Source organism: Amaranthus tricolor, chromosome 4 (genome assembly GCF_026212465.1).
Source record: "Amaranthus tricolor cultivar Red isolate AtriRed21 chromosome 4, ASM2621246v1, whole genome shotgun sequence".
Lineage (NCBI taxonomy): Eukaryota > Viridiplantae > Streptophyta > Magnoliopsida > Caryophyllales > Amaranthaceae > Amaranthus > Amaranthus tricolor.
Genome location: NC_080050.1, coordinates 16,652,026 through 16,665,825, shown reverse-complemented (window position 1 = coordinate 16,665,825; position 13,800 = coordinate 16,652,026). Strand labels below are relative to the sequence as shown.

Here is a 13,800-nt window from a genome sequence, read left to right as displayed (position 1 = left end):
GCACTCCAAATCAGCCCCAAAACAGCAGCCCCTAGCTGCCATACTAGCCCTCATTTAGCCCCAAAACTCACTTACACACTCCACCAAACTCTCTACCCAAAGCCCCTATTGTTCTTACCCAAAAACACCATCATAACAAGCATGCAAACATGATAAATTAAGACATATTTGCTGTCCATATTTTCAGCTCCATCAACCTTCTTTCACTCCTCATTTTACTCCTTATTTCATCCATAAGCATAGTTGAAGTTCAATCTTACAATTCCTAGCAAAAACACCTTCTTTTCTCATTAAATCTTCTTCAAAAACCCATCTAAAACTTCTGAAAATTTATGTTTATAAACTCAAATCTCCCATAAAAATAATCTTCATCTTAAGAGCTTTCCATAGACACCAAACTTGAAGAAATCCACCAAGTATAGAGTAAGTTATGTTCATTTCTTTATTCCACTAGTTTTTGTTAAAACTTGTTCATGTAAAACATATTTTTTTATGAATCTTTCTATAAACTAAGATCATTATAACATGAGTATTTTATCTCTAAACTAAGAAAATCATCATTTATAAATCTATGAAAATAGGCCATAATAGAAAGTAAGAAGATGTATTTCTACAAACATATAAATTTTGTTACTTAAAGGATTCAAGTAAAATTATGAGACTTAACTAAGTATGTTGCTCAACATAATAAGTATACTCCAAATATGTTAAAATCATCACAAGTATTAGTTTAACAACTCTAACTAGGAAAAGTTAAGTGCATGTTAGAAATCCAAAATTATTATTGATTTTTGGATGAATGCAATATGTTTAGTTGAAGAGTTGGAGTTGAGGCTTGAAGGGCAAGGAACTGAAGTTAGAACCACTTCTAAAAACGCGTAGGAGCTTACGGAATAATTATATAGGCTTGGAGTCGAGGTATGTCACATGGGGTGATTTTTAAAGGATTTAAGAACAAGTTGGGAAAGTTTGTGTATAAACTTTTTTTTAAAAGAAAAAAAAATAAATTCCCAAAGAGAAGTTCTTAAATCTTGATAAATGATGTCAAAATGATGAATTTGAGTATGGAATAATTTATTACATGTATTATTATTGTGGGCATCATGCATGTTGATTTTATAAATTATTGTATGTTTAAAGGCATGTTTAACACTACTTTGTGAAAGTTATTGTGATGGAAATGATTATATGAATTTGAAAATATTTGAAATTCATTTTAAAAGAAATTTCCAGTAGCTATATGTTAAGAAAATTTCTTTGATACTTTTTGTTGAGATTATTCGTTAAATTGACATTTTAATGGATTTTAAGGTGTTAAATACTCTTATTATAAAACATGGTATTAGATGAACTCTTCATCATCAAAAATAATTAATAAAAATATATTATAATGTCTCCAACAAGATTTGGCCAGAATATATTTAGTTTTGAATTTTTTTATGATTTTTGAATAATCGTTAAATTGTTTAACGGTAAATTATAAAATGGTAAAATATAAAATAATTACCAAACAAAGACATATGGACTTGAAATTTTTATCACATACTCATATGGACAGTAGGTAAAATTGGTAAAAGTTTGGGAAGGTTTCGTTGACATTTAAGGACCTTAATAATTTTTACTCGGTTATTAATAATCGGTAAGTTTGAAAACGGTAAAATATAAAATAAATACTAAATAACGTCTTTTGGACATGAAACTTTTATGAGACACTTATATAAACAGTAGATACATGTTGAAAAATTTATATTGATTTTCGTAACTATATATGGTCTTAAATAAATTTTATTCGGTTTATCGGTAAAATAACAATATTAATTATTAAAAATACCCCAAATGATTTTTAATGGTTATTTAAAATTTTATACCCCTTAAAAAAGTTTCTGAAATATCATATAATTTTTATAATATTTTATTCGGACTCAAATAATTTTAAACCTATTTTATTCTATATATCGATAAAATATCTATACAAAATAATAAAACATCATACATGATTTTTTATAAGTGTAAATGGCCTAATAAACATGTTATATGACTTCTGGAACTTTGGTATAATTTTACAAAATAAATTATTAATTATTTACTAATTTATCAAATTAATAGAAAATGTTTATTTATTAAAAAGTGTAATATTGTTAAATAAATTTGGGTAAAAATAAATCTATATCAAAAATTTATAATTATATTAATAAACTACTGCCTCATAGTCTAAAATAATTTTAAATTAGATGGTTTATAAAATTTTACGGATTTAAGACACCATTTAAATAACGGTAAATACCCAAATTGTCGAAAATAATTGTAAAATCGTTATAAATTCGCATAACCAATTATAATCTGATGGGACAACCTTAAATTCATTTTAAATAAGGTATTATAATGACTTGATTAATTTGGGCCTTGTTGGAGAATTAATATGTACTTTGCAAATCAATTATCGATTTTATTACCGGCAAAACTATCTTGTATTTAAGAAAATAGTGTTTTATGAAATCTTCTGTCGTAAAGATTTTATAGACTTATGAATCATATTCTAGTTGTTTTGAATGAATTTCAAAACCCTTTAAAGTTATATTTACTTTAAGAAAGATTGAAACGAAACATTTTAGTGGTTTCCTAAAAAAAAAATTGTATTGAACTTTAATCACTTTTTGTTACGATGCATTTCCATACATGTTAGTGATGCCCCAATATAATACAAAGGTTATGTTTAATGATATGATTATGCTAAGCATGTTTTACCCATGTGGGAAATATTATGATTTGATTTTGCTAAGTCGCAAATAAAGTATGTTTTGCTATGTGCAAATAATAGATATTTATCATATTTTTGACTTTCAAATGCTATTAAATTACAAGATATATATTATGCACAAAAAAATGTTTTAGCCTAAATGGCGGGTACATATGCCACAGCAAATGTTGTGTGCATGATTAAACGGCTCACCAATGCTGAGCGCGTATTGTTCACAATACCATTGTGTTACACTTGCCGGACATGTCGCGGACGGTAGATCGACTACCAAACGAGTCACAGGATGACTCACAGAGTACCCATGTAAACTTATGATATGAGTTTGAAATTGATTTGGATCTATTGAGATCTTATGATTTATGATGAAAAATGAGAATTTGAAATTACTATAGAGCCATTGAACTGGATTTGAATCATAATATGATTTATCAAATGAAAAAGTATATTTCAAAATGAATTTACTCAAAAAAAAAAAAGAAGATTTTAATAACTTGTTTGACAGACACCAGTGTGTTTATACTCGGCCTTTTTGCTGATACTATGCTTTGTATGTTTTTCCAATGGTTTTGTTTTTAGAGTAAACCCCTATGGCACCTCGACGGAGAATGGATATGCGAGCGGAAGTTGAACCCGAGTTGGAGTATGACTCCCCTTTTGTTTAGATCTCTTTATTGTATTTGAGAGACTATTAGTTTAGATTTAGACTATTTTAAGGATGTAATTTGAACTTTGGACTTATTTCGATTTGGTTGTAATTTTCCTATATTTTAGACAGTTAAGACTTCCGTTATATTGCTTTGGTTTGGTTCAAGTATTATACTTGGATATTGGTTTGACCTTTAAGTAACCCCTTAATTGTGTTGGCAAAAGTAAGCTTCCGCTTGATTAATACTAAATTCCAGTTAGTGTTTGCCTTCATAATTCGAGGCGGTTACAAAAGGTTATGCCTACATTGTTTATAATTATCATTTTGTTTACGAGTATGTATATAATATGATTGATTATATGATAAATATAAAGAAATATTAGAAAGACATTGAATCAAGAACTAAGAAAAGATAACACTTGAGATAAAAGGGGAAATAGTGGTTTAAGTAAATAAGATGTAGGAATTAGTTGTATTAAATTTTGAATAAAAATTATTGTTTCATAAAATCAAAGTTAAGCAAAGCCTATTAGCTAGTTAAGTCAAATCTATTGTTAGTTATTTTGAAGCACCAATATGTTTACACTGAATATTTTAACCCCGTATTGACTGAACTAAGAAAAAGTAACGCTTGAATATTTTGAAGCACAAAGCTTATTAGCCAGTTAAGTCAAATCTATTAATAGTTACGAGAAAAGATTACAAAGGTGTGTATTTCAGTTTAGTTGAGATTGATATGAATATAGGATGATATTCTTCCGAATATAAAAAGTTCGTTCTTGAATCTCGAAACAATAGAATAGTTAAAAAAAAAGCTTTATAGATGGTTTTATGTTTTGAAATGGTTGGGACTACCTTAACGGTGTCTCAAGGAATTGGAACCTCGTCGGGATTGTCTCGACACTACATAATAGTTGGGGCTACGTTTTGCTCAGTATCTCGAACTGAGATATTTTGCTACGGTTTCGTCGTTTGTGGGGTGTGCACACTAGGGATCTTTGTTTAATAGTATCCGGAGGTCCTAGCTAGCCCAATGGAAAATAAAGTTTGTTCTATTCTATAGATTTGATCAATGATTTCAAAACTTTGAAAGAAAATGTTTTAGCAAAGAAAATAGAAAATAAAGTTTTATCCATTCCATATATTGATGATTTCAAGACTTTGAAAGGAAATGTTTTAGCAAAGAAAGTTAAAAAGGTATTTGCAAAAAGAAAAAAAAAAGTTTTATAATGTAGTTATTTAGTTTTGTGTTTGCACAGTTAAATGTTCTGTAGGAAATGATCGATGAATCCTACTAGCATCTATACTTGGATTTGTAGTATGAAATTTAGCTCAACGCCAATATATTTGCAAGTAATGGAGGTTAGAATCAAGGTTAAGAGCAACTTCCACTCATTTTAGTTATAGCATTTTCTTTGCCATAGTTTTATGCATAATTAATATATAATTAGGTTGGATTATGAGAGGGATTAAGCTATTTATAAGGCACTCATTCTTTTCTTTTGATCTATAATTAAAACTACAAATCCAAAAGATGTAAAAAATTAATTTAATTTAATTATTGAAAATTATTTTTTATACATGCAGGAACTTTGCCGGATCTTCTGCAGAAATTTATGCATTATAAATCATTTCAAATATTTCTTATGATGTAACTTCTTTACATCTTTTAAATGTTATAAACTTTAATATTTAAATTTTTGATAGATGTTTAGTGGATAATATAGTCAGACAGTTAGCTGAGTAATTGATTATATCATCAACTTAATAGCCCAATATAAGTATTAGCTTTCGCATTAGTTTAAATTAATCTTGTTTAATTAGCTAGTTAGTTTAAGGTTGTTACATAAAGCCTGAGAGAATGTTATTTCCATGAAATAAAAAATAATAAAGCTCATGAAGAGGAAGAAAATAACTTTGTGTACTTTTCATATTCTTAGTATAATATTTATGTGCATAAGTAATGTAACTGCAATAAAAATGAATATTTTCAAGCTTGATGCAATTATAATATGAACATCGTGTTATTTTAAGCATGAAATATGTTTAAAAATTGATTTAAAACTTTTTAGTGGATAGTTGCGCCTCACCAACAAAAAAAACGCGTACCTACGCTCGGCGGTTTGTGCCTTGGCTCTAAGGACCTCTTGTGTCTCGGTGCACCTCCCTTTTTTAAAATTAAGGGTTTAAATTTTTAAAAGCTTTCTATTGTCTTCAATTTAACGCGTCAAAAGATTTTGAACAAGTTTAACATATTGTGTAAATAAGATTTTGAATTTTGATAATACTCATCAAATGATTTTACCTTATCATCAGCTATAAAGGCACAACTGAACATAACAATACTCCGATGATTATTGAGGCCTACAATTGTTCCACATATGAGATTGTATTGATTTTCTCGTTAAGTTGTATAAAATATTACCACTGTTGGACCTCTTGAGTTTTGATGATGACTACACTTAAGCAAATATGTGTTTAGAGATTGTGTGCAGGTCGATATCCGATTAATTGTGATCGTTGATAGTACCTATGACTTGGTTCATGGAAATGTACGTGTCAAAAGGATCCGAAAGATGTTAGAAGAAGTATATCGCTTGGGATGTAAAATGGAGACAGAAAGTCTATTGTTCCTAAGTTGGATGTTCTAGCAAAACTGAAAATTGGAGACATCGCACTGTTTCTGAACTGGAGTCAGCCTACGTTAACTGGAAATTCTGGTTATTTATTTATAATTATTATTTTTAGTTAATGTATTAAATAAAGTTAATTTATTGCATTTATTAATTATTATAATTAATTGACAAAAAGTTTTCTTAAAATTACTTTACATATGAGCCTCTAAATAAAGATCCTTTATTTTAGGATCTATTTTTAGTAAATATTGGATTTACTAAAAATAGAATTAGTGGTTGTTGAATGGGTCTTAGCTATCATTCTAAACCGTCCTTATTCCTAAAATTTAGCAAGTAATCATTCCCAATCAGTATAATTGTTTCTATTTATAGCAAACACGTTCCAGCAATTAGTACTGGAACAGGAACAGCTATTGAAGAAACTGCTGCTTGAAGGGAACAGAAGACAGCGGTTATTTCTGTCTGGTTTGACTTAGTCAAATAACCGTATGGCTGCATTATCCACATTACTCCCATGATCATTTGATAATGGAATAATGGGTTGGAATATTCCTTTTTATTAGGGATTTTAGCTCTATAAATAGTGGACTCGGTTATTCATAAAAACTTGCCTTAGTATGAGCCATTAAATCATACGTAATTTTGGGAGAATTTTTACAAGAAAAATTTGTTTTAAAAATGCCAATTAATTTATAATATTTTCTTGTGAACCTCATTGATTTTATTTTTAGAGAATTTTTATCCTTTTGTAAGGGTTTTTGAGAGAATTTGTAATTAGACTCGGGTGAGTCTAAGGCGGAAATTAATTAGCTTTTAGTGAAGCTAGAGAAGAGATTAGCTTTGAGTAAAGCTAAGGAGAAAGCTTCTAGTGAAGCTAGTGGTGAGAATTAGCTTTTAGTGAAGCTAAGTTTGTTGCTTTGAGTGAAGCGATTTGAGAGAGAAGAGTTGGCCTAGTTGATGCGCTTCGAGTGAAGTAAGATGTTTAATGTAATTGTAACGAGTTGCCTTAAACATAGTGGAGAATTTAGAAATCCCAAGGGGTCGTGGTTTTTCCTTCTATTTAGGCCTGGAAGGTTTCCACGTAAAAATCGTTTGTCTCTTTTAATTATTTCGCTCTAAGTTTAAGCTTTATTTATTTTATTCAATTCCGCAAAAACAGGGCAAAAAAAAAACGCTTAAACTAGTAACAACAACAATTCACCCCCCCTCTTGTTGCTGTTCCCGTTCCTAATTGAGTCTACAATTGGTATCAGAGCCCTGTTCCCAGTAGATCAGGAAACCCTGAGGGCAGAATCCTGGTGTTCCCAAAAACTGTCAATTATGAACGAGCGAATGGAAGAAGGATATTCTACTCAAAAACCACCCATGTTTAATGAAAATTCTATACTTAATGGAAGAATAGGATGGAGATCTTCATCAAAGCGGAAAATTATCAAGTTTGGAGAGTCATCGAAATTGGAGATTTTGAGGTAACCACTACTAACTCCAATCATGAAATTGTTCCCAAACCCATTATCGAATTTGAAAAAGAAGATTTTTAGAAGATGGAAATTAATGCCCTTGCCATAAAGCAGGTATGTTCTTCTAACTCATTTTCTGTCCATCCATCCAAATTGAGTAAAAATAAATTAATAAAGTTGCTAAAGGAGACACAAATTAAACTTAAAAATTGCAATGTTAAGTGTCTCCAATTAGAAAAGGAACTCAAGGTAAGCAAAGACCATGTCTCCTATATAAACACCTTTAGATACGATGTTCAAAATAGATTTTTCGATTTGTTGGACCAAAATATAATTCTAAAGGAAAATATGGAGAGAATTAAAAAGGAAAATGCTATTCTTAATATTGAGTTGTCGCAATAGAAATTATTAGGCTTGAATAAAGAATTGAATGATGCATCTACTAAAGATATGTGCAATGATTTTCAAAATTTAAAGTTGAATCTAGAACCTAACTGCAACAATAATGATAAACTTGAATTAAATTCAAGAGAAAAAGGGAAAATCAAAAATACTCCCAAATGGACTTAAGATGCCAAAAGTAAAAATTCAAAAGGCCTAAATTACTTTAAGAATAACAAGAAGAAGAAAGCTTACGTTGATCTCCCTAGTGACAGAATCTGTTCCTTCTGTGGAGGAACTGGCCATCTGAAGGACCAGTGCACCAAAAGGGAACAGTACACTGTCTCTAACAGAAATTATGTCGATAACGTTTGGACGAAGAAAACAGATTCTTGTAAAATCGACAAGGAACCCAAGACAGCCTGGGTTCCTGTAACTAACCATTAATTTTTTTTAGGTCCAAGTGAGGGGGAACAGCTCATGGTATCTCGACAGTGGGTGTTCCAAGCACATGACGGGTGACAAATCTAAATTTCTCTCACTTGAAGCCTATGATGGGGGAACAGTAACCTTCGGTTAGAATATGAAGGGTGAGATAATAGCCAAAGGAAAAGTTGGAAGGTCATGTTCCCATGCTATCGATAATGTATTTTTAGTCGAGGATTTGAAACATAACTTACTAAGCATTTCTCAATTTTGCGTTAAAGGTAACTCTATGAACTTTACTTCAAAAAGGGTGCATTATTTCTAGGAATGACACAGGAGACACCGTTCTTGAGGGAATCAGAAAAGGGAACACTTATGTGGTGGACCTGGACACTGTTCCCAGAAACAGTCTAACGTGTTTAAGCGTTATAGAAGAAGACCCACTTCTTTGGCATAGGCGTCTAGGTCATGCTAGTTATACATTGATTAATACATTAAGATCAAAAGACCTAGTTAGAGGATTACCAGCTATAAAATTTCTTAAGGATGAAATTTGTGATCCTTGTGCCAAAGGAAAACAAGTAAGGTCATCTTTTAAATCAAAGAATATTGTGACCACCACTAAACCACTTGAATTATTACATATGGATCTATGTGGACCTATGAGAACACAAAGCCGTAGTGGCAAAAGATATGTGTTTGTTATTGTTGATAATTATTGTAGATTTACTTGGATTTTATTTTTAGTTAGTAAAGATGAAGCCTTTAATGAGTTTGTTTCTTTCGCTAACAAAATACAAAAATCTACCAATAATCAAGTTATTCACATAAGGTCAGATCATGGAAGAGAATTCGAAAATTCAAGTTTCATGAATTATTGCAATGAGCATGGATTAAGTCATAATTTTTCGGCACCACGAACACCACAACAAAATGGTGTAGTAGAAAGGAAAAATAGAACTTTAGAGGAAATAGCTAGAACCATGTTAATTGCTAGTGGTCTACCTAGAAATTTTTGGGCCGAAGTTGTTAATACTGCATGTTATATTTTGAATCGTGTATTAATAAGACCAATCACTTCAAAGACACCCTATGAATTGCTTAAAGGTGTTAAACCAAATATCTCCTATTTTCGTGTGTTTGGATGCAAATGTTTTGTACATGTTAATGGAAAACGAAATATAGGTAAATTTGATGAAAGAAGTGATGAAGCAGTATTTCTTGGCATTCATCTCAAAGTAAGGCATATAGAGTTTATAACAAAAGAACAATGAGTGTGGAAGAATCCGTTCACATAATTTTCGATGAAACTAACTTTTTGTCAAGTGAACAAGATACAAATAATTTTAAGATAGGTCTTGCAAATCTTGAGAATGATGAAGAAGAAATGAAAATGCAAGATCAAGGAACAGCAGGTGAACAGCTGATCCCAGAAGAGGCAGAAAGGAACGATCTTGATCAGGAACAGCCGGTACTTCAGAACCAACAGACTGTTCCCAATACAATTGTTCCCACAGATGAGCAGAACAATCCAGTAGCTGAACAGAATGTTAATCAAGCTGATGAACCAGAACATGCTACTGTTCCCACAAGAGATTTTGTGCCAAAACCTTGGAAGTATCAAAGTTATCATCCTCTTGATTTGATTATAAGTGATTTGAATAAAGGAACACAAACTAGATCTCAAATGAGAAACTTTTGTGCACACTTTGCGTTCCTATCATCACTCGAGCCCAAGAATCATGAAGAAGCTCTAAAGGATTCCGAATGGATCGTGGCCATGCAAGACGAATTAAATGAATTTGAAAGAAATAAAGTATGGCACTTGGAACCCAAACCGAAACACAAAAAGGTAATTGGTTTGAAATGGGTATTTCGAAATAAACTAGATGAGCATGGAATAATTGTTAGAAACAAAGCAAGGCTCGTGCTCAAAGGATACGATCAACAAGAAGGTATTGATTTTACCGAGACATTTGCTCCGGTAGCAAGGTTAGAGGCTATAAGAATCTTAATTTCTTTTGCTGCATTCATGAACTTTAAATTATATCAAATGGATGTGAAATGTGCTTTCTTAAATGGTTTTCTTGATGAAGAAGTTTTTGTTGAACAACCCCTAGGCTTTGAAATAACCTCTTGTCTTGATCATGTCTACAAGCTTGATAAAGCTCTTTATGACTTGAAACAAGCTCCTAGGCAATGGTATGAAAGACATTCAAAGTTTTTGATTCAAAATGACTTTGTAAGAGGCAAAATTGACAAAACCTTATTGTTTAAGAATAGAGATTCGGATATTTTAGTTGTTCAAATATATGTTGATGATATTATCTTTGGAGCCACCAATGAACTGTTGTGTAAAGAATTTACTAACCTAATGAGCACTGAATTTGAAATGAGCATGATGGGGGAATTAAATTTCTTTCTTGGTTTGCAAATTAAACAAACTGAAAATGGTATCTTTATTCACCAACAAAAATATATAAAAGAACTTCTCAAGAAATATGGCTTGAATAATGCTAAAACCAACAACACACCTATGGCTACAAATGTTAGATTAGATGAAGACCCAAATGGAACAAATGTTGATCAAACTATGTATAGAGGCATGATTGGCTCTTTATTATATCTAACTGCTAGTAGACCTGATATTGCTTTTGGTGTTGGTTTATGTGCTAGATTTCAATCCAATCCTAAAGAATCACATCTCACTGCAGTAAAACGTATTTTAAGATATCTGAAGGGAACTGACGACTTATCCTTATTTTATCCTAAAAGTGATGTTTATGATTTAAAAGGTTTTAGTGATGCAGATTATGCAAGTGATCTAGTTAATAGAAAAAGTACTTCAGGTATGGTACAATTTCTTGGCTCATGTTTAGCTTCGTGGAGTTCCAAGAAACAAAACACTGTTGCACTATCCACTGCCGAAGCTGAATATGTAGCAGCAGCAGCTTGCTGTTCCCAAATGCTTTGGATAAAACAACAGCTAAGAGATTTTGGTATTAAGTTTGAATGTGTTCCTATTTATTGTGATAATACGAGTGCCATATGCATATCAAAAGATCCAGTGCATCATTCTAGAGTAAAACATATTCACATTAGGCATCATTTTCTTAAGGATAATGTTGAAAATAAAAATATTATTGTCAAGCATGTAAACACAAACGAGCAAATAGCAGATATCATGATTAAACCGCTTCCAAGGGAACAACATGAAAAAATGAGATTGGAACTTGGCATGATCAAGCTGCATTGAAGTGAGTGACATATGTGATCCTTAAAGTCAGAATGAAAATTGAAAAGGTCGATCAACAACAAAATCTTGATTGAAAAATCGATTATTGAAAGGATCAGGTACGCACCATTTAAAAGTATATACTGTGAATGCTCATATGATTGCTTGTTTGATTTGATCAGATTATAGTAGCATAAAATTTCCATTTATTTTTCATTTTCATAAAAAATTTCATAATATTTAATATATATATTTACCCAGCAATTTCCATTAAAATAGCGGGAGTTAAATCATCATAGTTCTTCACTAAGTTCGTCTGTTTCCATTTCACTTTCTATGCCCATATACATAAACAAGGACAATGAAGCACCAAATTCATTAAAAAATAACCGTCACCTCACACTTATTAATGCCACTCTCTCACGTCAAATCCATCATTTCATCTTCAATCTCACTGCATTTCAAAACGGCCTTCAATTGCATTTCATCATTTCATTCTTGCTTTTTCCTTTTCTTAATTCTTCAAACCACCATGAAAACCAAGAACCAAACACCAAAAATGAAACAACCCAAACCTCTACAAATCATCCATCCAACACCTCTCATTACCGAAACTGAGTCCTCATCAAGAAAGCAACAGGAAACCCCGGTTGCCTCTGGAGTGCATGAAACCAAAAAGAGAGAAAGGGACTCTACAGTAAAGAAATTATCTTCAAAAAGGGCAAAAGTTGTTGTTCCAGTTAGTGCTGAGGAGATATCCAAAGAAATGATTGTTGGTTTCGGGCTAGACAAACAATGGTATGAATCTAATTTCTTTCCTCAATTTCACGCCATTTTGCAAAATCAATTTTGGGAATCTTTAATGGCAGAACATTGTTGCAACCCAATGTACCCTAACTTGATGCGCGAGTTTATTTCAAATTTTTCTTTTGACCATGGCGTTTGTACTAGTGTTGTTAAGGGGATTAAAATTGAATTTAATAGTTTGATTTTAGGAGGGTGGTTAGGTGTTCCCTCCACTGGATTTGATATATATGTTGTTGGATCAAAAATCAATTTTTCTGGGATAAATGAGAAGGTAGTTTAGAAGTTTTTAGGGATAAAAGAAAAAAGAGGAAAGGTTAGTCACAATGTGCTGTCACCTATGCACAAGTTGTTATACAATATAGCAAGACGATTTATTTTGCCTCGCACATCTAAAAGAAGTGAGGTCAGTTTAAGGGATGCTACGTTAATATATTGTATGGCTAATAACATCAAGATTAATTTTCCTTCTTTGATGATTTGTCACTTGAATGATTGTATTTTTAAGGGTAATTTGTTAGGATATGGTGGATTGTTAACATGGATATTTATGAAGTTAGGTGTTCCTCTTGATGGTCCAAATTATCCCATGGGTCCAAATAACAAAGTAGGTGTTAAGTGTTTGAACAACTTGCATCTTAGATTAAATGCAAAAGGGACCCTTGAGAATATCTCTGAACAATCTGAGGGCACAAATGAAGAAGAAAATGAAGAAAATGTTAAGGAGGAGGAAGTAAATAAGGAGGAACAGGAGCATGTTCCCTGTGCCACTGAGAAGGCAGAGGAGCATTCTGAAGAGGAACAGGAGGAAAATTCATGTAAGGGGGAAGTTGAGAAGGAACCTGTGAAGGATGCTGTGGAGGAAGAAGAAGAAAAAGATGAGGAGAGTTCCTTACCTGGTTCAAACCTTAGGAAGAGTCGTAGGCTAGCTTCCAAAGGAAAGAAACCTGTTGTTATTATTGATGATGACTCAGCCTCATACACAACACCTGAACCAAGCCATCCTTCCTCACCTAAACTTGCCACACAGTCACCAATACAACCATCTTCACCACCATAGTCACCAATACAACCATCTTCACCACCACAGTCACCTATACCATCATCACCACCACCAGTACACACATCACAAAATCAAGGTTTAGGTGACACTACAGTTCCCACTGACCATCTAATCTCCATTCTCCTGAAACTCAATGATTTGCAGTCCAGCTTTCTTGTTTTTAAAGATGAAATTCGTGTCTCCATAGCCTCACTCTCTGCTCAAATGGACCAAATAGAAGCACGTTTGGGTGCCAAGCTCGACACAGTAGAGGTGGAAACAGAATATATAGATGAAGAAGCTCCTGCATCTTAATTTCTCTTGATAATCATCATATTTTCTTATTTGTTGCAACCATCACTATTATCAAACAATCTTTTCTTGCTTTTGATTTGTACCAGCTGGGGTACTG

The 13,800-nt window shown here is 32.0% G+C and overlaps 1 long non-coding RNA gene across 1 annotated transcript in view; it reads left to right on the top strand.

The window, feature by feature from the left end:
- Positions 1–3,548, top strand: part of LOC130809681 (uncharacterized) — a 3,972-nt gene extending 424 nt beyond the window's left edge. Inside the window, exons 1-3 of the long non-coding RNA XR_009040891.1 lie at positions 1–423; positions 815–918; positions 3,335–3,548. The exon at positions 1–423 is cut by the window's left edge and continues 424 nt beyond it. This is a non-coding gene — a long non-coding RNA (uncharacterized LOC130809681). The remainder of the gene's footprint in view (positions 424–814; positions 919–3,334) is intronic.
- Positions 3,549–13,800: the final 10,252 nt, after the last annotated feature.